Below are 24,677 nucleotides of genomic sequence, written 5' to 3'. Positions count from 1 at the left end.
TCCGAAAAGTGAGGAATGTGGTATGGAAACTTTTTAATAGGAAAAAATTTTGCTTATCCAGGAAAAAAAATCGTTTCACTCACTCACTCATCAAATTGATTAGGTACTTCCCAATGAGATAGTAAATTGAAACTTTACATAAAGGTACCCTATAACAACCTGAGTATGAAAAAAGTCCGAAATCTGAGGAATGTGCTATGGGAAATTTTTTATAGGCAAGAAACTGTCCTTAGCCAGGAAAAAAAATCGTTTCACTCACCCACTCATCAAATTGATTAGGTACCTCCAAATGAGGTAGAAACTTGAAACTTTGCATAGAGGTAACCTACAATAACTTGAGTATGGAGATGGTCCGAAATCTGAGGAATGTGCTAGGGAAATTTTTTATAGGCAAAAAACTTTCCTTAGCTAGGAAAAAATCGTTTCACTCACTCACTCATCAAATTGATTAGGTACTTAGCAATAAGGTAGAAACTTGAAATGTTGCATAAAGGTACCCTATAAAACCTGAGTATGGCAAGGGTCCCAAATCTGAGGAATGTGCTATGCGTATTTTTTATAGGCAAAAAGCTTTCTTTAGCCAAGTAAAAATTCGTTTCACTTACTCACTCATCAAATTGATTAGGCACTTCCCAATGAGATAGTAACCTGAAACTTTGCATAGAGGTACCCTATAACAACCTGAGTACGAAGAAAATTCGAAATCTGAGGAATGTGCTATAGAACTTTTTTATAGACAAGAAACTGTCCTTAGCTAGGAAAAAATCGTTTCATTCACTCCCTCATCAAATTGATTAGGTACTTCCCAATGAGGTAGAAACTTGAAACTTTGCATAAGGGTAACCTACAATAACTTGAGTATGGAAAAGGTCCGAAATCTGAGGAATGTGCAATGGGAACTTTTTTAGGCAAAAAACTGTCCTTAGCCAGGAAACAAATCGTTTCGCTCACTCACTCATCAAATTGATTAGGTACTTCCCAATGAGGTAGAAACTTGAAACTTTGCATAAAGGTAACCTATAATAACTTGATTAAGGAAAAGGTCCTAACTCTGAGGAATGTACTATGGAAATTTTGTATAGGCAAAAAACCGTCCTGAGCCAGGAAAAAATTCGTGTCACTTACTCACTCATCAAATTGAATAGGTACTTGCCAATGAGATAGTAACCTGAAGCTTTGCATAAAGGTACCCTATAACAACTTGAGTATGGAAAAAGTACGAAATCTGAGGAATGTGCTATGGAATTTTTTTATAGGCAATAAACTGTCTTTAGCCAGGAAAAAAAATCGTTTCACTCACTCACTCATCAAATTGATTAGGTACTTCCCAATGAGATAGTAGCCTGAAACGTTGGATAAAGGTACCGTATAGCAACCTGAGTATGAAGAAAGTCCGAAATCTGAGGAATGTGCTATAGGAAATTATTTATAGGCAAGAAACTGTTCTTAGAAAGGAAACAAATCGTTTCTCTCACTCACTCATCAAATTGATTAGGTCCTTGCCAATGAGATAGTAACCTGAAGCTTTGCATAAAGGTACCCTATAACAACCTGAGTATGGAAAAAGTACGAACTCTGAGGAATGTGCTATGGAATTTTTTTATAGGCAAGAAACTGTCCTTAGCCAGGAAAAAACTCGTTTCACTCACTCACTCATCAAATTGACTAGGTACTTCCCAATGAGATACTAGCCTGAAACGTTGGATAAAGGTACCGTATAGCAACCTGAGTATAAAGAAAGTCCGAAATCTGAGGAATGTGCTATAGGAAATTTTTTATAGGCAAGAAACTGTTCTTAGATAGGAAACAAATCGTTTCTTTCACTCACTCATCAAATTGATTAGGTACTTCCCAATGAGGAGGAAACTTGGAACTTTGCATAAAGGTATCCTATAACAACCTGAGTATGGAAAAAGTAAGAAATCTGTGGAATGTGCTATGGGAAATTTATATAGACAAAAAACTGTCCTTAGCCAGGAAAAAACTCGTTTCACTTACTCACTCATCAAATTGATTAGGTACTTCCCAATGAGATAGTAATTAGAAACTTTGCATAAAGGTGCCCTATAAAAACCTGAGTATGGCAAGGGTCCGAAATCTGAGGAATGTACTATGCGAATTTTTTTATAGGCAAGAAACTGTCCTTAGCCAGGAAAAAAATGTTTCACTTACTCACTCATCAAATTGATTAGGTACTTCACAATGAGGTACAAACTTGAAACTTTGCATAAAGGTAACCTACAATAACTTGAGTATGGAAAACATCCGAACTCTGAGGAATGTGCTATGGAACTTTTTATAGACAAGAAACTGTCCTTACCTAGGAAAAACTCGTTTCACTCACTCCCTCATCAAATTGATTAGGTACTTCCCAATGAGGTAGAAACTTGAAACTTTGCATAAAGGTAACCTACAATAACTAGAGTATGGAAAAGGTTCGAAATGTGAGGAATGTGGTATGGAAATTTTTTAATAGGAAAAGAAAATTCCTTAGAAAGGAAAAAAAGTGTTTCAATCACTCACTCATCAAATTGATTAGGTACTTCCCAATGAGATAGTAACCTGAAACTTTCCATAAAGGTATCCTATAACAACCTGAGTATGGAAAAAGTAAGAAATCTGTGGAATGTGCTATGGGAAATTTATGTAGACAAAAAACTGTCCTTAGCCGGGAAAAAATCGTTTCACTTACTCACTCATCAAATTGATTAGGTACTTCCCAATGAGATAGTAATTAGAAACTTTGCATAAAGGTGCCCTATAAAAGCCTGGGTATGGCAAGGGTCCGAAATCTGAGGAATGTGTTATGCGAATTTTTTTATAGGCAAGAAACTGTCGTTAACCAGGAAAAAATTGTTTCACTCATTCACTCATCAAATTGATTAGGTACTTCACAATGAGGTACAAACTTGAAACTTTGCATAAAGGTAACCTACAATAACTTGAGTATGGAAAACATCCGAACACTGAGGAATATGCTATGGAAATTTTTTATAGGCAAAAAACTTTCCTTAGCTAGGAAAAAATCGTTTCACTCACTCACTGATCAAATTGATTAGGTACTTAGCAATAAGGTAGAAACTTGAAATGTTGCATAAAGGTACCCTATAACAACCTGAGTATGGCAAGGGTCCCAAATCTGAGGAATGTGCTATGCGTATTTTTTATAGGCAAAAAGCTTTCTTTAGCCAAGTAAAAATTCGTTTCACTTACTCACTCATCAAATTGATTAGGCACTTCCCAATGAGATAGTAACCTGAAATTTTGCATAGAGGTACCCTATAACAACCTGAGTACGAAGAAAATTCGAAATCTGAGGAATGTACTATAGAACTTTTTTATAGACAAGAAACTGTTCTTAGCTAGGAAAAAATCGTTTTACTCACTCCCTCATCAAATTGATTAGGTACTTCCCAATGAGATAGTAGCCTGAAACGTTGGATAAAGGTACCGTATAGCAACCTGAGTATGAAGAAAGTCCGAAATCTGAGGAATGTGCTATAGGAAATTTTTTATAGGCAAGAAACTGTTCTTAGATAGGAAACAAATCGTTTCTTTCACTCACTCATCAAATTGATTAGGTACTTCCCAATGAGGTAGAAACTTGCAACTTTGCATAAAGGTATCCTATAACAACCTGAGTATGGAAAAAGTAAGAAATCTGTGGAATGTGCTATGGGAAATTTATATAGACAAAAAACTGTCCTTAGCCAGGAAAAAACTCGTTTCACTTACTCACTCATCAAATTGATTAGGTACTTCCCAATGAGATAGTAATTAGAAACTTTGCATAAAGGTGCCCTATAAAAACCTGAGTATGGCAAGGGTCCGAAATCTGAGGAATGTGCTATGCGAATTTTTTTATAGGCAAGAAACTGTCCTTAGCCAGGAAAAAATTGTTTCACTTACTCACTCATCAAATTGATTAGGTACTTCACAATGAGGTACAAACTTGAAACTTTGCATAAAGGTAACATACAATAACTTGAGTACGGAAAACATCCGAACTCTGAGGAATGTGCTATGGAACTTTTTATAGACAAGAAACTGTCCTTACCTAGGAAAATATCGTTTCACTCACTCCCTCATCAAATTGATTAGGTACTTCCCAATGAGGTAGAAACTTGAAACTTTGCATAAAGGTAACCTACAATAACTAGAGTATGGAAAAGGTTCGAAATGTGAGGAATGTGGTATGGAAATTTTTTAATAGGAAAAGAAAATTCCTTAGAAAGGAAAAAAAGTGTTTCAATCACTCACTCATCAAAATGATTAGGTACTTCCCAATGAGGTAGAAACTTGAAACTTTGCATAAAGGTAACCTATAACAACTTGATTAAGGAAAAGTTCCTAACTCTGAGGAATGTACTATGGAAATTTTGTATAGGCAAAAAAACTTCCTGAGCCAGGAAAAAATTCGTGTCACTTACTCACTCATCAAATTGAATAGGTACATGCCAATGAGATAGTAACCTGAAGCTTTGCATAAAGGTACCCTATAACAACTTGAGTATGGAAAAAGTACGAAATCTGAGGAATGTGCTATGGAATTTTTTATAGGCAAGAAACTGTCCTTAGCCAGGAAAAAAATCGTTTCACTCACTCACTCATCAAATTGATTAGGTACTTCCCAATGAGATAGTAGCCTGAAACGTTGGATAAAGGTACCGTATAGCAACCTGAGTATGAAGAAAGTCCGAAATCTGAGGAATGTGCTATAGGAAATTATTTATAGGCAAGAAACTGTTCTTAGATAGGAAACAAATCGTTTCTCTCACTCACTCATCAAATTGATTAGGTACTTGCCAACGAGATAGTAACCTGAAGCTTTGCATTAAGGTACCCTATAACAACCTGAGTATGGAAAAAGTACGAACTCTGAGGAATGTGCTATGGAATTTTTTTATAGGCAAGAAACTGTCCTTAGCCAGGAAAAAAATCGTTTCACTCACTCACTCATCAAATTGATTAGGTACTTCCCAATGAGATAGTAGCCTGAAACGTTGGATAAAGGTACCGTATAGCAACCTGAGTATGAAGAAAGTCCGAAATCTGAGGAATGTGCTATAGGAAATTTTTTATAGGCAAGAAACTGTTCTTAGATAGGAAACAAATCGTTTCTTTCACTCACTCATCAAATTGATTAGGTACTTCCCAATGAGGTAGAAACTTGGAACTTTGCATAAAGGTATCCTATAACAACCTGAGTATGGAAAAAGTAAGAAATCTGTGGAATGTGCTATGGGAAATTTATATAGACAAAAAACTGTCCTTAGCCAGGAAAAAACTCGTTTCACTTACTCACTCATCAAATTGATTAGGTACTTCCCAATGAGATAGTAATTAGAAACTTTGCATAAAGGTGCCCTATAAAAACCTGAGTATGGCAGGGGTCCGAAATCTGAGGAATGTGCTATGCGAATTTTTTTATAGGCAAGAAACTGTCCTTAGCCAGGAAAAAATTGTTTCACTTACTCACTCATCAAATTGATTAGGTACTTCACAATGAGGTACAAACTTGAAACTTTGCATAAAGGTAACCTACAATAACTTGAGTATGGAAAACATCCGAACTCTGAGGAATGTGCTATGGAACTTTTTATAGACAAGAAACTGTCCTTACCTAGGAAAAAATCGTTTCACTCACTCCCTCATCAAATTGATTAGGTACTTCCCAATGAGGTAGAAACTTGAAACTTTGCATAAAGGTAACCTACAATAACTAGAGTATGGAAAAGGTTCGAAATGTGAGGAATGTGGTATGGAAATTTTTTAATAGGAAAAGAAAATTCCTTAGAAAGGAAAAAAAGTGTTTCAATCACTCACTCATCAAATTGATTAGGTACTTCCCAATGAGATAGTAATTTGGAACTTTGCATAAAGGTATCCTATAACAACCTGAGTATGGAAAAAGTAAGAAATCTGTGGAATGTGCTATGGGAAATTTATGTAGACAAAAAACTGTCCTTAGCCGGGAAAAAAATCGTTTCACTTACTCACTCATCAAATTGATTAGGTACTTCCCAATGAGATAGTAATTAGAAACTTTGCATAAAGGTGCCCTATAAAAGCCTGAGTATGGCAAGGGTCCGAAATTTGAGGAATGTGTTATGCGAATTTTTTATAGGCAAGAAACTGTCGTTAACCAGGAAAAAATTGTTTCATTCACTCACTCATCAAATTGATTAGGTACTTCACAATGAGGTACAAACTTGAAACTTTGCATAAAGGTAACCTACAATAACTTGAGTATGGAAAACATCCGAACACTGAGGAATATGCTATGGAAATTTTTTATAGGCAAAAAACTTTCCTTAGCTAGGAAAAAATCGTTTCACTCACTCACTGATCAAATTGATTAGGTACTTAGCAATAAGGTAGAAACTTGAAATGTTGCATAAAGGTACCCTATAACAACCTGAGTATGGCAAGGGTCCCAAATCTGAGGAATGTGCTATGCGTATTTTTTATAGGCAAAAAGCTTTCTTTAGCCAAGTAAAAATTCGTTTCACTTACTCACTCATCAAATTGATTAGGCACTTCCCAATGAGATAGTAACCTGAAATTTTGCATAGAGGTACCCTATAACAACCTGAGTACGAAGAAAATTCGAAATCTGGGGAATGTGCTATAGAACTTTTTTATAGACAAGAAACTGTCCTTAGCTAGGAAAAAATCGTTTTACTCACTCCCTCATCAAATTGATTAGGTACTTCCCAATGAGGTAGAAACTTGAAACTTTGCATAAGGGTAACCTACAATAACTTGAGTATGGAAAAGGTCCGAAATCTGTGGAATGTGCAATGGGAACTTTTTTAGGCAAAAAACTGTCCTTAGCCAGGAAACAAATCGTTTCGCTCACTCACTCATCAAATTGATTAGGTACTTCCCAATGAGGTAGAAACTTGAAACTTTGCATAAAGGTAACCTACAATAACTTGATTAAGGAAAAGGTCCTAACTCTGAGGAATGTACTATGGAAATTTTTGTATAGGCAAAAAACCGTCCTTAGCCAGGAAAAAATTCGTGTCACTTACTCACTCATCAAATTGATTAGGTACTTGCCAATGAGATAGTAACCTGAAGCTTTGCATAAAGGTACCCTATGACAACCTGAGTATGGAAAAAGTACGAACTCTGAGGAATGTGCTATGGAATTTTTTTATAGGCAAGAAACTGTCCTTAGCCAGGAAAAAAATCGTTTCACTCACTCACTCATCAAATTGATTAGGTACTTCCCAATGAGATAGTAGCCTGAAACGTTGGATAAAGGTACCGTATAGCAACCTGAGTATGAAGAAAGTCCGAAATCTGAGGAATGTGCTATAGGAAATTTTTTAAAGGCAAGAAACTGTTCTTAGATAGGAAACAAATCGTTTCTTTCACTCACTCATCAAATTGATTAGGTACTTCCCAATGAGGTAGAAACTTGGAACTTTGCATAAAGGTATCCTATAACAACCTGAGTATGGAAAAAATAAGAAATCTGTGGAATGTGCTATGGGAAATTTATATAGACAAAAAACTGTCCTTAGCCAGGAAAAAACTCGTTTCACTTACTCACTCATCAAATTGATTAGGTACTTCCCAATGAGATAGTAATTAGAAACTTTGCATAAAGGTGCCCTATAAAAACCTGAGTATGGCAAGGGTCCGAAATCTGAGGAATGTGCTATGCGAATTTTTTTATAGGCAAGAAACTGTCCTTAGCCAGGAAAAAATTGTTTCACTTACTCACTCATCAAATTGATTAAGTGCTTCACAATGAGGTACAAACTTGAAACTTTGCATAAAGGTAACCTACAATAACTTGAGTATGGAAAACATCCGAACTCTGAGGAATGTGCTATGGAACTTTTTATAGACAAGAAACTGTCCTTACCTAGGAAAATATCGTTTCACTCACTCCCTCATCAAATTGATTAGGTACTTCCCAATGAGGTAGAAACTTGAAACTTTGCATAAAAGTAACCTACAATAACTAGAGTATGGAAAAGGTTCGAAATGTGAGGAATGTGGTATGGAAATTTTTTAATAGGAAAAGAAAATTCCTTAGAAAGGAAAAAAAGTGTTTCAATCACTCACTCATCAAATTGATTAGGTACTTCCCAATGAGATAGTAACCTGAAACTTTGCATAAAGGTATCCTATAACAACCTGAGTATGGAAAAAGTAAGAAATCTGTGGAAACTGCTATGGGAAATTTATGTAGACAAAAAACTATCCTTAGCCGGGAAAAAAATCGTTTCACTTACTCACTCATCAAATTGATTAGGTACTTCCCAATGAGATAGTAATTAGAAACTTTGCATAAAGGTGCCCTATAAAAGCCTGAGTATGGCAAGGGTCCGAAATCTGAGGAATGTGTTATGCGAATTTTTTTATAGGGAAGAAACTGTCCTTAACCAGGAAAAAATTGTTTCACTCAGTCACTCATCAAATTGATTAGGTACTTCACAATGAGGTACAAACTTGAAACTTTGCATAAAGGTAACCTACAATAACTTGAGTATGAAAAACATCCGAACACTGAGGAATATGCTATGGAAATTTTTTATAGGCAAAAAACTGTCCTTAGACAGGAAAAAAAATCGTTTCACTCTCTCACTCATAAAATTGATTAAGTACCTCCCAATGAGATAGTAACCTGAAACTTAGCATAAAGGTACCCTCTAGCAACCTGAGTATGGAAAAAGTCCGAAATCTGAGGAATGTGCTATGGGAAATTTTTTATAGGCAAAAAACTGTCCTTAGCCAAGAAAAAATTCGTTTCACTTACTCACTCATCAAATTGATTAGGCTCTTCCCAATGAGATAGTAACCTGAAATTTTGCATAGAGGTACCCTATAACAACCTGAGTACGAAGAAAATTCGAAATCTGAGGAATGTGCTATAGAACTTTTTTATAGACAAGAAACTGTCCTTAGCTAGGAAAAAATCGTTTCACTCACTCCCTCATCAAATTGATTAAGTACTTCCCAATGAGGTAGAAACTTGAAACTTTGCATAAGGGTAACCTACAATAACTTGAGTATGGAAAAGGTCCGAAATCTGTGGAATGTGCAATGGGAACTTTTTTAGGCAAAAAAATGTCCTTAGCCAGGAAACAAATCGTTTCGCACACTCACTCATCAAATTGATTAGGTACTTCCCAATGAGGTAGAAACTTGAAACTTTGCATAAAGGTAACCTACAATAACTTGATTAAGGAAAAGGTCCTAACTCTGAGGAATGTACTATGGAAATTTTTGTATAGGCAAAAAACCGTCCTTAGCCAGGAAAAAATTCGTGTCACTTACTCACTCATCAAATTGATTAGGTACTTGCCAATGAGATAGTAACCTGAAGCTTTGCATAAAGGTACCCTATAACAACCTGAGTATGGAAAAAGTACGAACTCTGAGGAATGTGCTATGGAATTGTTTTATAGGCAAGAAACTGTCCTTAGCCAGGAAAAAAATCGTTTCACTCACTCACTCATCAAATTGATTAGGTACTTCCCAATGAGATAGTAGCCTGAAACGTTGGATAAAGGTACCGTATAGCAACCTGAGTATGAAGAAAGTCCGAAATCTGAGGAATGTGCTATAGGAAATTTTTTATAGGCAAGAAATTGTTCTTAGATAGGAAACAAATCGTTTCTTTCACTCACTCATCAAATTGATTAGGTACTTCCCAATGAGGTAGAAACTTGGAACTTTGCATAAAGGTATCCTATAACAACCTGAGTATGGAAAAAGTAAGAAATCTGTGGAATGTGCTATGGGAAATTTATATAGACAAAAAACTGTCCTTAGCCAGGAAAAAATTGTTTCACTTACTCACTCATCAAATTGATTAGGTACTTCACAATGAGGTACAAACTTGAAACTTTGCATAAAGGTAACCTACAATAACTTGATTATGGAAAACATCCGAACTCTGAGGAATGTGCTATGGAACTTTTTATAGACAAGAAACTGTCCTTACCTAGGAAAAAATCGTTTCACTCACTCCCTCATCAAATTGATTAGGTACTTCCCAATGAGGTAGAAACTTGAAACTTTGCATAAAGGTAACCTACAATAACTAGAGTATGGAAAAGGTTCGAAATGTGAGGAATGTGGTATGGAAATTTTTTAATAGGAAAAGAAAATTCCTTAGAAAGGAAAAAAAGTGTTTCAATCACTCACTCATCAAATTGATTAGGTACTTCCCAATGAGATAGTAACCTGAAACTTTGCATAAAGGTATCCTATAACAACCTGAGTATGGAAAAAGTAAGAAATCTGTGGAATGTGCTATGGGAAATTTATGTAGACAAAAAACTGTCCTTAGCCGGGAAAAAAATCGTTTCACTTACTCACTCATCAAATTGATTAGGTACTTCCCAATGAGATAGTAATTAGAAACTTTGCATAAAGGTGCCCTATAAAAGCCTGAGTATGGCAAGGGTCCGAAATCTGAGGAATGTGTTATGCGAATTTTTTTATAGGCAAGAAACTGTCCTTAACCAGGAAAAAATTGTTTCACTCACTCACTCATCAAATTGATTAGGTACTTCACAATGAGGTAGAAACTTGAAACTTTGCATAAAGGTAACCTACAATAATTTGAGTATGGAAAAGGTCCGAAATCTGAGAAATGTGCTATGGGTATTTTTATACGCAAAAAAATGTCCTTAGCCAGGAAACAAATCGTTTCACTCACCCACTCATCAAATTGATTAGGTACTTCACAATGAGGTAGAAACTTGAAACTTTGCATAAAGGTAACTTACAATAACTTGAGTATGGCAAAGGTCCGAAATCTGAGGAATCTGCTAGGGGAATTTTTATAATCAAAAAACTGTTCTTAGCCAGGAAAAAAATCGATTCCCTCACTTACTCATCAAATTGATTAGGTACTTCCTAATGAGATGGTAACCAGAAACTTTGCATAAAAATACCCTATAACAACCTGAGTATGAAAAAAGTCCGAAATCTGAGGAATGTGCTATGGAAATTTTTTATAGACAAGAAACTGTCCGTAGCTAGGAAAAAATCGTTTCACTCACTCACTCATCAAATTGATTAGGTACTTCGCAATGAGGTAGAAACTTGAAACTTTGCAAAAAAGTAACCTACAGTAAGTTGAGTATGGAAAAGGTCCGAAATCTGAGGAATGTGCTATGGGAATTTTTATAGGCAAAAAACTGTCCTTAGCCAGGAAACAAATCGTTTCACTCACTCACTCATCAAATTGATTAGGTACTTCCCAATGAGGTAGAAACTTGAAATGTTGCATAAAGTAACCTACAATAACGTGAGTATGCAAAAGTTCCGAAATCTGAGGAATGTGCTATGGGAATTTTTTATAGGCAAAAAACTGTCCTTAGCCAGAAAAAAAATCGTTTCACTCACTCACTCATCAAATTGATTAGGTACTTCCCAATCAGATAGTAACCTGAAACTTTGTATAAAGGTACCCTATAACAACCTGAGTATGGCAGGGTCCCAAATCTGAGGAATGTGCTATGCGTATTTTTTTATAGGCAAAAAGCTTTCCTTAGCCAAGAAAAAATTTGTTTCCCTTACTCACTCATCAAATTGATTAGGCAATTCAAAATGAGATAGTAACCTGAAACTTTGCATAAAGGTACCATACGACGACCTAAGTATGCAAAAAGTCCGAAATCTGAGGAATGTGCTATGGGAATTTTATTATAGGCAAAAAACAGTCCTTAGCCAGGAAAAATGTTCGTTTCACTTACTCACTCATCAAATTGATTAGGTACTTGCCAATGAGATAGTAACCTCAAACTTTGTATAAAGGTACCCTATAACAACCTGAGTATGGAAAAATCCGAAATCTGAGGAATGTGCTACAGAAATTTTTTATAGCCAAGAAACTGTCCTTAGCCAGGAAAAAAATCGTTTCACTCACTCACTCATCAAATTGATTAGGTACTTCCCAATGAGGTAGAAACTTGAAACTTTGCATAAAGGTAACCTACAATAACTTGAGTATGGCCAATGTCCGAAATCTGAGGAATGTGCTATGGGAATTTTTATAGGCAAAAAACTGTCCTTAGCCAGGAAAAAAATCGTTTTACTCACTCACTCATCAAATTGATTAGGTACTTCCCAATGGAATAGTAACATGAAACTTTGCATAAAGGTATCTTATAACAACCTGAGTATGGAAAAAGTATGAAATCAGTGGAATTTGCTATGGGAGATTTATATAGGCAAAAAACTGTCCATAGCCAGAAAAAAATCATTTCACTTACTCACTCATCCAATTGATTAGGTACTTCCCAACGGGATAGTTACCTGAAGCTTTGTATAGAGGTACCTTATAACAACCTGAGTATGGAAGAAGTCCGAAATCTGAGGAATGTGATATGCATTTTTTTTTATAGGAGAGAAACTTTCCTCAGCCAGGAAAAAAATCGTTTCACTTACTCACTCATCAAATTGATTAGGTACTTCCCAATGAGATAGTAACCCGAAACTTTGCATAAAGGTACCCTATACCAACCTGAGTATGAAAAAGGTCCGAAATCTGAGGAATGTGGTATGGGAAATATTTTATAGGCAAGAAACTGTTCTTAGCTAGGAAAAAATCGTTTCACTCACTCACTCATCAAATTGATTAGGTACTTCCCAATGAGGTAGAAACTTGAAATGTTGCATAAAGGTAACCTACAATAACTTAAGTACGGTAATTTCCGAAATTTGAGGAATGTGCTATGCGAATTTTTTATAGGCAAAAATGTCTTTAGCCAGGAAAAAAATCGTTTCACTCACTCACTCACCGAATTGATTAGGTACTTCCCAATGAGATAGTAACCTGAAACTTTGGATAAAGGTACCCCATAACAACCTGAGTATGGGAAGGTTCCGAAATCTGAGGAATGAGCTATGCCCATTTTTTTATAGGCAAGAAACTTTTCTTAGCCAGGAAAAAGGTTTTTTCACTCACTCACTCAACAAATTGATTAGGTATTTCCCAATGAGGTACAAACTTGAAACTTTGCATAAAGGTAACCTACATTACCTTGAGTACGGGAAAGATTCGAACTCTAATGAATGTGCTATGTATTTTTTTTTTATAAGCAAAAAACTGTCCTTAGCCAAAAAAAATCGTTTCACTCTCTCACTCATCAAATTGATTAGGTACCTCCCAATGAGATAGTAACCTGAAACTTTGCATAGATGTACCCTATAACAACGTGAGTATGAAGAAAGTCCGAAATCTGAGGAATGTGCTATGGGATTTTTTTTAGAAAGGAAACTGCCCTTAGCTAGGAAAAAATCGTTTCACTCACTCACTCATCAAAATGATTAGGTACTTCCCAATGAGGTAGAAACTTGAAACTTTGCATAAAGGTAACCTACAATAACTTGATTATGGAAAAGGTCCGAAATCTGAGAAATGTGCTATGGGTATTTTTATACGCAAAAAAATGTCTTTAGCCAGGAAACAAATCGTTTCACTCACCCACTCATCAAATTGATTAGATACTTCACAATGAGGTAAAAACTTGAAACTTTGCATAAAGGTAACTTACAATAACTTGAGTATGGCAAGGGTCCGAAATCTGAGGAATCTGCTAGGGGAATTTTTATAATCAAAAAACTGTTCTTAGCCAGGAAAAAAATCAATTCCCTCACTTACTCATCAAATTGATTAGGTACTTCCTAATGAGATGGTAACCAGAAACTTTGCATAAAAATACCCTATAACAACCTGAGTATAGAAAAAGTCCGAAATGTGAGGAATGTGGTATGGAAATTTTTTAATAGGAAAAAAATTTCCTTATCCAAGAAAAAAAAATCGTTTGAATCACTCACTCATCAAATTGATTAGGTACTTCCTAATGAGATAGTAAACTGAAACTTTGCAGAAAGGTATCCTATAAATACCTGAGTATGCAAAAAGTAAGAAATCTGTGGAATGTGGTATGGGAAATTTATACAGGCAAAAAACTGTCCTTAGCCAGGAAGAAAATCGTTTCACTCACTCACTCATCAAATTAATTAGGTACTTCCGAATGAGATAGAAACTTGTAACTTTGCAAAAGATACCCTATAGCAACCTGAGTACGGAAATAGTCCCAAATCTGAGGAATGTGCTATGCGTATTTTTTTATAGGCAAAAAGCCTTCCTTAGCCAGGAAAAAATTCGTTTCACTTACTCACTCATCAAATTGATTAGGTACTTCCCAATGAGATAGTAACCTGAAAGTTTGCATAGATGTACCCTATAACAACGTGAGTATGAAGAAAGTCCGAAATCTGAGGAATGTGCTAATGGTTTTTTTTTAGAAAGGAAACTGTCCTTAGCTAGGAAAAAATCGTTTCACTCACTCACTCATCAAAATGATTAGGTACTTCCCAATGAGGTAAAACTTGAAACTTTGCATAAAGGTAACCTACATTAACTTGAGTATGGAAAAGATCCGAAATCTGAGAAATGTGCTATGCGATTTTTTTATAGGCAAGAAATTGTCCTTAGCCAGGTAAAAAAATCTTTCACTCACTCACTCATCAAATTGATTAGGTACTTCCCAATGAGGTACAAACTTGAAACTTTGCTTAAAGGTACCCTATAGCAACCTGAGTATGGCAAGGGTCCAAAATCTTAGGAATGTGCTATGGGAAATTTTTTATAGGCAAAAAACTGTCCTTAGCCAGGAATAAAATCGTTTCACTCACTCACTCATCAAATTGATTAGGTACTTCCCAATGAGATAGTAACCTGAAACTTTGCATAAAGGTACCACATAACAACCTGAGTATGGAAAAAAGTAAGAAATCTGAGGAATGTGCTATGGGTAATCTTTTATAGGCAAGAAACTGTCCTTAGCCAGGGAAAAAAAACGTTTCACTCACTCACTCATCAAATTGATTAGGTACTTCCCAATGAGGTAGAAACTTGAAACTTTGCATAAAGGTAACCTACAATAACTTTAGTATGGAAAATGTCCGAAATCTGAGGAATGTGCTATGCGAATTTTTTTATAGGCAAGAAACTGTCCTTAGCCAGGAAAAAAATGTTTCACTCACTCACTCATCAAATTGACTAGGTACTTCCGTATGAGGTACAAACTTGAAACTTTGCATAAAGGTAACCTACATTAACTTGAGTATGGAAAATATCCGAACTCTGAGGAATGTACTAGGGAAATTTTTTTAAAGGCAAAAAACTGTCCTTAGCCAGGAAAAAAATCGTTTCACTCACTCACTCATCAAATTAATTAGGTACTTCCCAATGAGTTAGAAACTTGTAACTTTGTATAAAGGTACCCTATAGCAACCTGAGTGTGGAAATATTCCCAAATCTCAGGAATGTTTTATGCGTATTTTTTTATAGGGAAGAAACTTTCCTTAGCCAGCAAAAAATTCGTTTCACTTACTAACTCATCAAATTGATTAGGTACTTCCCAATGAGTAAGTAACCTGAAACTTTGCATAAAGGTACCCTATAACAACCTGAGTGTGGAAGAAGTGGGAAATCTGAGGAATGTGCTATGGAAATTTTTTTATAGGCAAGAAACTGTCCTTAGCCAGGAAAAAAATCGTTCCACTCACTCACTCATCAAATTGATTAGGTACTTCCCAATGAGGTGGGAACTTGAAACTTTGCATAAAGGTAACCTACAATAACTTGAGTATGGAAAAAGTCCGAAATCTGAGAAATGTGCTATGGGAATTTTTATAGGCAAAAAAATGTCCTTAGCCAGGAAAAAAATCGTTTCACTCACTCACTCATCAAATTGATTAGGTACTTCACAATGAGGTAGAAACTTGAAATGTTTCATAAAGGTAACCTACAATAACGTGAGTATTCGAAAGGTCCGAAATCTGAGGAATGTGCTATGGGAATTTTTTATAGGCAAGAAACTGTCCTTAGGCAGGAAAAAAATCGTTTCACTCACTCACTCATCAAATTGAGTAGGTACTCCCCAATGAGAAAGTATTCTGAAACTTTGCATAAAGGTACCCCATAACAACCTGAGTATGGCAAGGGTCCGAAATCTGAGGAATGTGCTATGGAAATTTTTTTATAGGCAAAAAACTGTCTTTAGCCAGGAAAAAAAGTCGTTTCACTCTCTCACTCATAAAATTGATTAGGTACTTCCCAATGAGGTAGAAACTTGAAACTTTGCATAAAGGTAACCTACAATAACTTGAGTATGGAAAAGTTCCGAAATGTGAGGAATCTGCTAGGGGAATTTTTATAATCAAAAAAATGTTCTTAGCCAGGAAAAAAATCGATTCACTCACTTACTCATCAAATTGATTAGGTATTTCCCAATGAGATAGTAACCTGAAACTTTGCATAGAGGTACCCTATAACAACCTGAGCATGAAAAAAGTCCAAAATCTGAGGAATGTGCTATGGGAAATTTTTTATAGGCAAGAAACTGCCCTTGGCCAGGAAAAAAAATCGTTTCACTCACCCACTCATTAAATTGATTAGGTACTTCCCAATGAGGTAGAAACTTGAAATGTTGCATAAAGGTAACCTACAATAACTTAAGTACGGTAATTTCCGAAATTTGAGGAATGTGCTATGCTAATTTTTTATAGGCAAAAATGTCTTTAGCCAAGAAAAAAATCGTTTCACTTACTCACTCACCGAATTGATTAGGTACTTCCCAATGAGATAGTAACCTGAAACTTTGGATAAAGGTACCCCATAACAACCTGAGTATGGGAAGGTTCCGAAATCTGAGAAATGAGCTATGCCTATTTTTTTATAGGCAAGAAACTTTTCTTAGCCAGGAAAAAGGTTTTTTCACTCACTCACTCAACAAATTGATTAGGTACTTCCCAATGAGGTACAAACTTGAAACTTTGCATAAAGGTAACCTACATTACCTTGAGTACGGGAAAGATTCGAACTCTGATGAATGTGCTATGTAATTTTTTTTTATAAGCAAAAAACTGTCCTTAGCCAAAAAAAATCGTTTCACTCTCTCACTCATCAAATTGATTAGGTACCTCCCAATGAGATAGTAACCTGAAACTTTGCATAAATGTACCCTATAACAACGTGAGTATGAAGAAAGTCCGAAATCTGAGGAATGTGCTATGGGATTTTTTTTAGAAAGGAAACTGTCCTTAGCTAGGAAAAAATCGTTTCACTCACTCACTCATCAAAATGATTAGGTACTTCCCAATGAGGTAGAAACTTGAAACTTTGCATAAAGGTAACCTACAATAACTTGATTATGGAAAAGGTCCGAAATCTGAGAAATGTGCTATGGGTATTTTTATACGCAAAAAAATGTCCTTAGCCAGGAAACAAATCGTTTCACTCACCCACTCATCAAATTGATTAGGTACTTCACAATGAGGTAAAAACTTGAAACTTTGCATAAAGGTAACTTACAATAACTTGAGTATGGCAAAGGTCCGAAATCTGAGGAATCTGCTAGGGGAATTTTTATAATCAAAAAACTGTTCTTAGCCAGGAAAAAAATCAATTCATCACTTACTCATCAAATTGATTAGGTACTTCCTAATGAGATGGTAACCAGAAACTTTGCATAAAAATACCCTATAACAACCTGAGTATAGAAAAAGTCCGAAATGTGAGGAATGTGGTATGGAAATTTTTTAATAGGAAAAAAATTTCCTTATCCAAGATAAAAATCGTTTGAATCACTCACTCATCAAATTGATTAGGTACTTCCTAATGAGATAGTAACCTGAAACTTTGCAGAAAGGTATCCTATAAATACCTGAGTATGCAAAAAGTAAGAAATCTGTGGAATGTGGTATGGGAAATTTATATAGGCAAAAAACTGTCCTTAGCCAGGAAGAAAATCGTTTCACTCACACACTCATCAAATTAATTAGGTACTTCCGAATGAGATAGCAACTTGTAACTTTGCAAAAGATACCCTATAGCAACCTGAGTACGGAAATAGTCCCAAATCTGAGGAATGTGCTATGCGTATTTTTTTATAGGCAAAAAGCCTTCCTTAGCCAGGAAAAAATTCGTTTCACTTACTCACTCATCAAATTGATTAGGTACTTCCCAATGAGATAGTAACCTGAAAGTTTGCATAGATGTACCCTATAACAACGTGAGTATGAAGAAAGTCCGAAATCTGAGGAATGTGCTAATGGTTTTTTTTAGAAAGGAAACTGTCCTTAGCTAGGAAAAAATCGTTTCACTCACTCACTCATCAAAATGATTAGGTACTTCCCAATGAGGTAGAAACTTGAAACTTTGCATAAAGGTAACCTACATTAACTTGAGTATGGAAAAGGTCCGAAATCTGAGAAATGTGCTATGCGATTTTTTTATAGGCAAGAAATTGTCCTTAGCCAGGTAAAAAAATCTTTCACTCACTCACTCATCAAATTGATTAGGTACTTCCCAATGAGGTACAAACTTGAAACTTTGCTTAAAGGTACCCTATAGCAACCTGAGTATGGCAAGGGTCCAAAATCTTATGAATGTGCTATGGGAAATTTTTTATAGGCAAAAAACTGCCCTTAGCCAGGAATAAAATCGTTTCACTCACTCACTCATCAAATTGATTAGGTACTTCCCAATGAGATAGTAACCTGAAACTTTGCATAAAGGTACCACATAACAACCTGAGTATGGAAAAAAGTAAGAAATCTGAGGAATGTGCTATGGGTAATCTTTTATAGGCAAGAAACTGTCCTTAGCCAGGGAAAGAAAACGTTTCACTCACTCACTCATCAAATTGATTAGGTACTTCCCAATGAGGTAGAAACTTGAAACTTTGCATAAAGGTAACCTACAATAACTTTAGTATGGAAAATGTCCGAAATCTGAGGAATGTGCTATGCGAATTTTTTTATAGGCAAGAAACTGTCCTTAGCCAGGAAAAAAATGTTTCACTCACTCACTCATCAAATTGACTAGGTACTTCCGAATGAGGTACAAATTTGAAACTTTGCATAAAGGTAACCTACATTAACTTGAGTATGGAAAATATCCGAAATCTGAGGAATGTGCTATGCGAATTTTTTTATAGGCAAGAAACTGTCCTTAGCCAGGAAAAAAATCGTTTCACTCACTCACTCATCAAATTAATTAGGTACTTCCCAATGAGTTAGAAACTTGTAACTTTGTATAAAGGTACCCTATAGCAACCTGAGTGTGGAAATATTCCCAAATCTCAGGAATGTTTTATGCGTATTTTTTTATAGGGAAGAAACCTTCCTTAGCCAGCAAAAAATTCGTTTCACTTACTAACTCATCAAATTGATTAGGTACTTCCCAATGAGTAAGTAACCTGAAACTTTGCATAAAGGTACCCTATAACAACCTGAGTGTGGAAGAAGTCGGAAATCTGAGGAATGTGCTATGGAAATTTTTTTATAGGCAAGAAACTGTCCTTAGCCAGGAAAAAAATCGTTCCCCTCACTCACTCATCAAATTGATTAGGTACTTCCCAATGAGGTGGAAACTTGAAACTTTGCATAAAGGTAACCTACAATAACTTGATTATGGAAAAAGTCCGAAATCTGCGAAATGTGCTATGGGAATTTTTATAGGCAAAAAAATGTCCTTAGCCAGGAAAAGAATCGTTTCACTCACTCACTCATCAAATTGATTAGGTACTTCACAATGAGGTAGAAACTTGAAATGTGTCATAAAGGTAACCTACAATAACGTGAGTATTCGAAAGGTCCGAAATCTGAGGAATGTGCTATGGGAATTTTTTATAGGCAAGAAACTGTCCTTAGGCAGGAAAAAAATCGTTTCACTCACTCACTCATCAAATTGAGTAGGTACTCCCCAATGAGAAAGTATTCTGAAACTTTGCATAAAGGTACCCCATAACAACCTGAGTATGGCAAGGGTCCGAAATCTGAGGAATGTGCTATGGAAATTTTTTTATAGGCAAAAAACTGTCTTTAGCCAGGAAAAAAAGTCGTTTCACTCTCTCACTCATAAAATTGATTAGGTACTTCCCAATGAGGTAGAAACTTGAAACTTTGCATAAAGGTAACCTACAATAACTTGAGTATGGAAAAGTTCCGAAATGTGAGGAATCTGCTAGGGGAATTTTTATAATCAAAAAAATGTTCTTAGCCAGGAAAAAAATCGATTCACTCACTTACTCATCAAATTGATTAGGTATTTCCCAATGAGATAGTAACCTGAAACTTTGCATAGAGGTACCCTATAACAACCTGAGCATGAAAAAAGTCCAAAATCTGAGGAATGTGCTATGGGAAATTTTTTATAGGCAAGAAACTGCCCTTGGCCAGGAAAAAAAATCGTTTCTCTCTCTCACTCATCACATTGATTAGGTACTTCCCAATGAGGTAAAACTTGAAACACTCATAAGGGTAACCTACAATAACTAGAGTATGGAAAAGGACCGAAAAGTGAGGAATGTGGTATTTAAACTTTTTAATAGGAAAAAAAATTCCTTAGCCAGGAAAAAAAATCGTTCCACTCACTCACTCATCAAATTGATTAGGTACTTCCCAATGAGATAGTAAATTGAAACTTTGCAAAAAGGTATCCTATAACAACCTGAGTATGGAAAAGTAAGAAATCTGTGGAATGTGCTATGGGAAATTTATATAAAAAAACTGTCCTTAGCCAGGAAAAAAATCGTTTCACTCACTCACTCATCAAATTAATTAGGTACTTCCCAATGAGTTAGAAACTTCTAACTTTGCATAAAGGTACCCTATAGCAACCTGAGAATGGAAATATTCCCAAATCTGAGGAATGTGCTGTGCGTGATTTTTTATAGGCAAAAAAATTCCTTAGCCAGGAAAAAATTCGTTTCACTTACTCATTCATCAAATTGATTAGGTACTTCCCAATGAGATAGTAACCTGAAACTTTGCATAGAGGTACCCTATAACAGCGTGAGTATGGGAAGGGTCCGAAATCTGAGGAATGTGCTATGCGAACTTGTTTATAGGCAAGAAACTGTCCTTAGCCAGGAAAAAAGTTGTTTCATTCACTCACTCACCAAATTGATTAGGTACTTCCCAATGAGGTAGAAACTTGAAATGTTGCATAAAGGTAACCTACAATAACTTAAGTATGGTAATTTCCGAAATTTGAGGAATGTGCTATGCGAATTTTTTATAGGCAAGAATGTCTTTAGCCAGGAAAAAAATCGTTTCACTCACTCACTCACCAAATTGATTAGGTACTTCCCAATGAGATAGTAACCTGAAACTTTAGATAAAGGTACCCCATCACAACCTGAGTATGGGAAGGGTCCGAAATCTGAGGAATAAGCTATGCGAATTTTTTTATAAGCAAGAAACTGTCCTTAGCCAGGAAAAAGTTGTTTCACTCACTCACTCACCAAATTGATTAGGTACTTCCCAATGAGGTACAAACTTGAAACTTTGCATAAAGGTAACCTACATTAACTTGAGTATGGGAAAGATCCGAACTCTGATGAATGTGCTATGTAATTTTTTTTATAAGCAAAAAACTGTCCTTAGATAGGAAAAAAAATCGTTTCACTAACTAACTCATCAAATTGATTAGGTACTTCCCAATGAGATAGTAACCTGACTCTTTGCATATATTTACCCTATAACAACCTGAGTACGAAAAAATTCCGAAATCTGAGATATGTGGTATGGGAAATTTTTATAGGCAAGAAACTCTCCTTAGCCAAAAAAAATTTTTTCACTCACTCACTCATCAAATTGATTAGGTACTTCCCAATGAGGTACAAACTTGAAACTTTGCATAAAGGTAACCTACAATATCTTGAGTATGGAAAAGATCCGAACTCTGAGGAATGTGCTATGGAAATTTTTTATAAACAAAAGCTGTCCTTAGCCAGGAAAAAATAATCGTTTCACTCTCTCACTCATAAAATTGATTAGGTACCTCCCAATGTGATAGTAACCTGAATCTTTGCATATAGCTACCCTATAACAAACTGAGTATGAAAAAAGTCCAAAATCTGAGGAATGTGATATGGGAAATTTTTATAGGCAAGAAAATGTCCTTAGCTAAGAAAAAAATCGTTTCACTTACTCACTCATCAAATTGATTAGGTACTTCCCAATGAGGTAAATACTTGAAACTCTCCATAAGGGTAACCTACAATAACAATAGTATGGAAAAGGTCCGAAATGTGAGGAATGTGGTATGGAAATTTTTAATAGGAAAAAAAATTTCCTTAGCCAGGAAAAAAATCGTTTCCCTCACTCACTCATCAAATTGATTAGGTACTTCCCAATGAGATAGTAAATTGAAACTTTGCATAAAGGTATCCTATAACAACCTGAGTATGGAAAAGTAAGAAATCTCTGGAATGTGCTATGGGAAATTTATATAGGAAAAAACTGTCCTTAGCCAAGAAAAAAATCGTTTCACTCACTCACTCATCAAATTAATTAGGTACTTCCCAACGAGATAGAAACTTGTAACTTTGCATAAAGGTACCCTATACCAACCTGAGTGTGGAAATATTCCCAAATCTGAGGAATGTGCTATGCGTATTTTTTTATAAGCAAAAAACCTTCCTTAGCCAGGAAAAAATTCGTTTCACTTACTCACTCATCAAATTAATTAGGTATTTCCCAATGAGATAGTAATCTGAAACTTTGCATAAAGGTACCGTATAACAACCTGAGTACGAAAAAAGTCCGAAATCTGAGATATGTGGTATGGGAAATTTTTATAGGCAAGAAACTCTCCTTAGCCAAAAAAAAATTTTTCACTCACTCACTCATCAAATTGATTAGGTACTTCCCAATGAGGTACAAACTTGAAACTTTGCATAAAGGTAACCTACAATAACTTGAGTATGGAGATGGTCCGAAATGTGAGGAATGTGCTAGGGAAATTTTTTATAGGCAAAAAACTGTCCTTAGCCAGGAAAAAAATCGATTCACTCACTTACTCATCAAATTGATTAGGTATTTCCCAATGAGATAGTAACCTGAAACTTTGCATAGAGGTACCCTATAACAACCTGAGCATGAAAAAAGTCCAAAATCTGAGGAATGTGCTATGGGAAATTTTTTATAGGCAAGAAACTGCCCTTGGCCAGGAAAAAAAATCGTTTCACTCACCCTCTCATTAAATTGATTAGGTACTTCCAAATGAGGTAGAAACTTGAAACTTTGCATAAAGGTAACCTACAATAACTTGAGTATGGAGAACGTTCGAAATCTGAGGAATGTGCTAGGGATTTTTTTATAGGAAAAAATCTGTCCTGAGCCAGGAAAAAAAATCGTTTCTCTCTCTCACTCATCACATTGATTAGGTACTTCCCAATGAGGTAAAAACTTGAAACTCTCATAAGGGTAACCTACAATAACTAGAGTATGGAAAAGGACCGAAAAGTGAGGAATGTGGTATTTAAACTTTTTAATAGGAAAAAAAATTCCTTAGCCAGGAAAAAAAATCGTTCCACTCACTCACTCATCAAATTGATTAGGTACTTCCCAATGAGATAGTAAATTGAAACTTTGCAAAAAGGTATCCTATAACAACCTGAGTATGGAAAAGTAAGAAATCTGTGGAATGTGCTATGGGAAATTTATATAAAAAAACTGTCCTTAGCCAGGAAAAAAATCGTTTCACTCACTCACTCATCAAATTAATTAGGTACTTCCGAATGAGTTAGAAACTTCTAACTTTGCATAAAGGTACCCTATAGCAACCTGAGAATGGAAATATTCCCAAATCTGAGGAATGTGCTGTGCGTGATTTTTTATAGGCAAAAAAATTCCTTAGCCAGGAAAAAATTCGTTTCACTTACTCATTCATCAAATTGATTAGGTACTTCCCAATGAGATAGTAACCTGAAACTTTGCATAGAGGTACCCTATAACAGCGTGAGTATGGGAAGGGTCCGAAATCTGAGGAATGTGCTATGCGAACTTGTTTATAGGCAAGAAACTGTCCTTAGCCAGGAAAAAAGTTGTTTCATTCACTCACTCACCAAATTGATTAGGTACTTCCCAATGAGGTAGAAACTTGAAATGTTGCATAAAGGTAACCTACAATAACTTAAGTATGGTAATTTCCGAAATTTGAGGAATGTGCTATGCGAATTTTTTATAGGCAAGAATGTCTTTAGCCAGGAAAAAAATCGTTTCACTCACTCACTCACCAAATTGATTAGGTACTTCCCAATGAGATAGTAACCTGAAACTTTGGATAAAGGTACCCCATAACAACCTGAGTATGGGAAGGGTCCGAAATCTGAGGAATAAGCTATGCGAATTTTTTTATAAGCAAGAAACTGTCCTTAGCCAGGAAAAAGTTGTTTCACTCACTCACTCACCAAATTGATTAGGTACTTCCCAATGAGGTACAAACTTGAAACTTTGCATAAAGGTAACCTACATTAACTTGAGTATGGGAAAGATCCGAACTCTGATGAATGTGCTATGTAATTTTTTTATAAGCAAAAAACTGTCCTTAGATAGGAAAAAAAATCGTTTCACTAACTAACTCATCAAATTGATTAGGTACTTCCCAATGAGATAGTAACCTGACTCTTTGCATATATTTACCCTATAACAACCTGAGTACGAAAAAATTCCGAAATCTGAGATATGTGGTATGGGAAATTTTTATAGGCAAGAAACTCTCCTTAGCCAAAAAAAATTTTTTCACTCACTCACTCATCAAATTGATTAGGTACTTCCCAATGAGGTACAAACTTGAAACTTTGCATAAAGGTAACCTACAATATCTTGAGTAT

This window comes from Thermobia domestica, chromosome 4 (assembly GCF_964235325.1).
Source record: "Thermobia domestica chromosome 4, izTheDome1.hap1.1, whole genome shotgun sequence".
Lineage (NCBI taxonomy): Eukaryota > Metazoa > Arthropoda > Insecta > Zygentoma > Lepismatidae > Thermobia > Thermobia domestica.
This window is presented reverse-complemented; position numbering follows the sequence as displayed.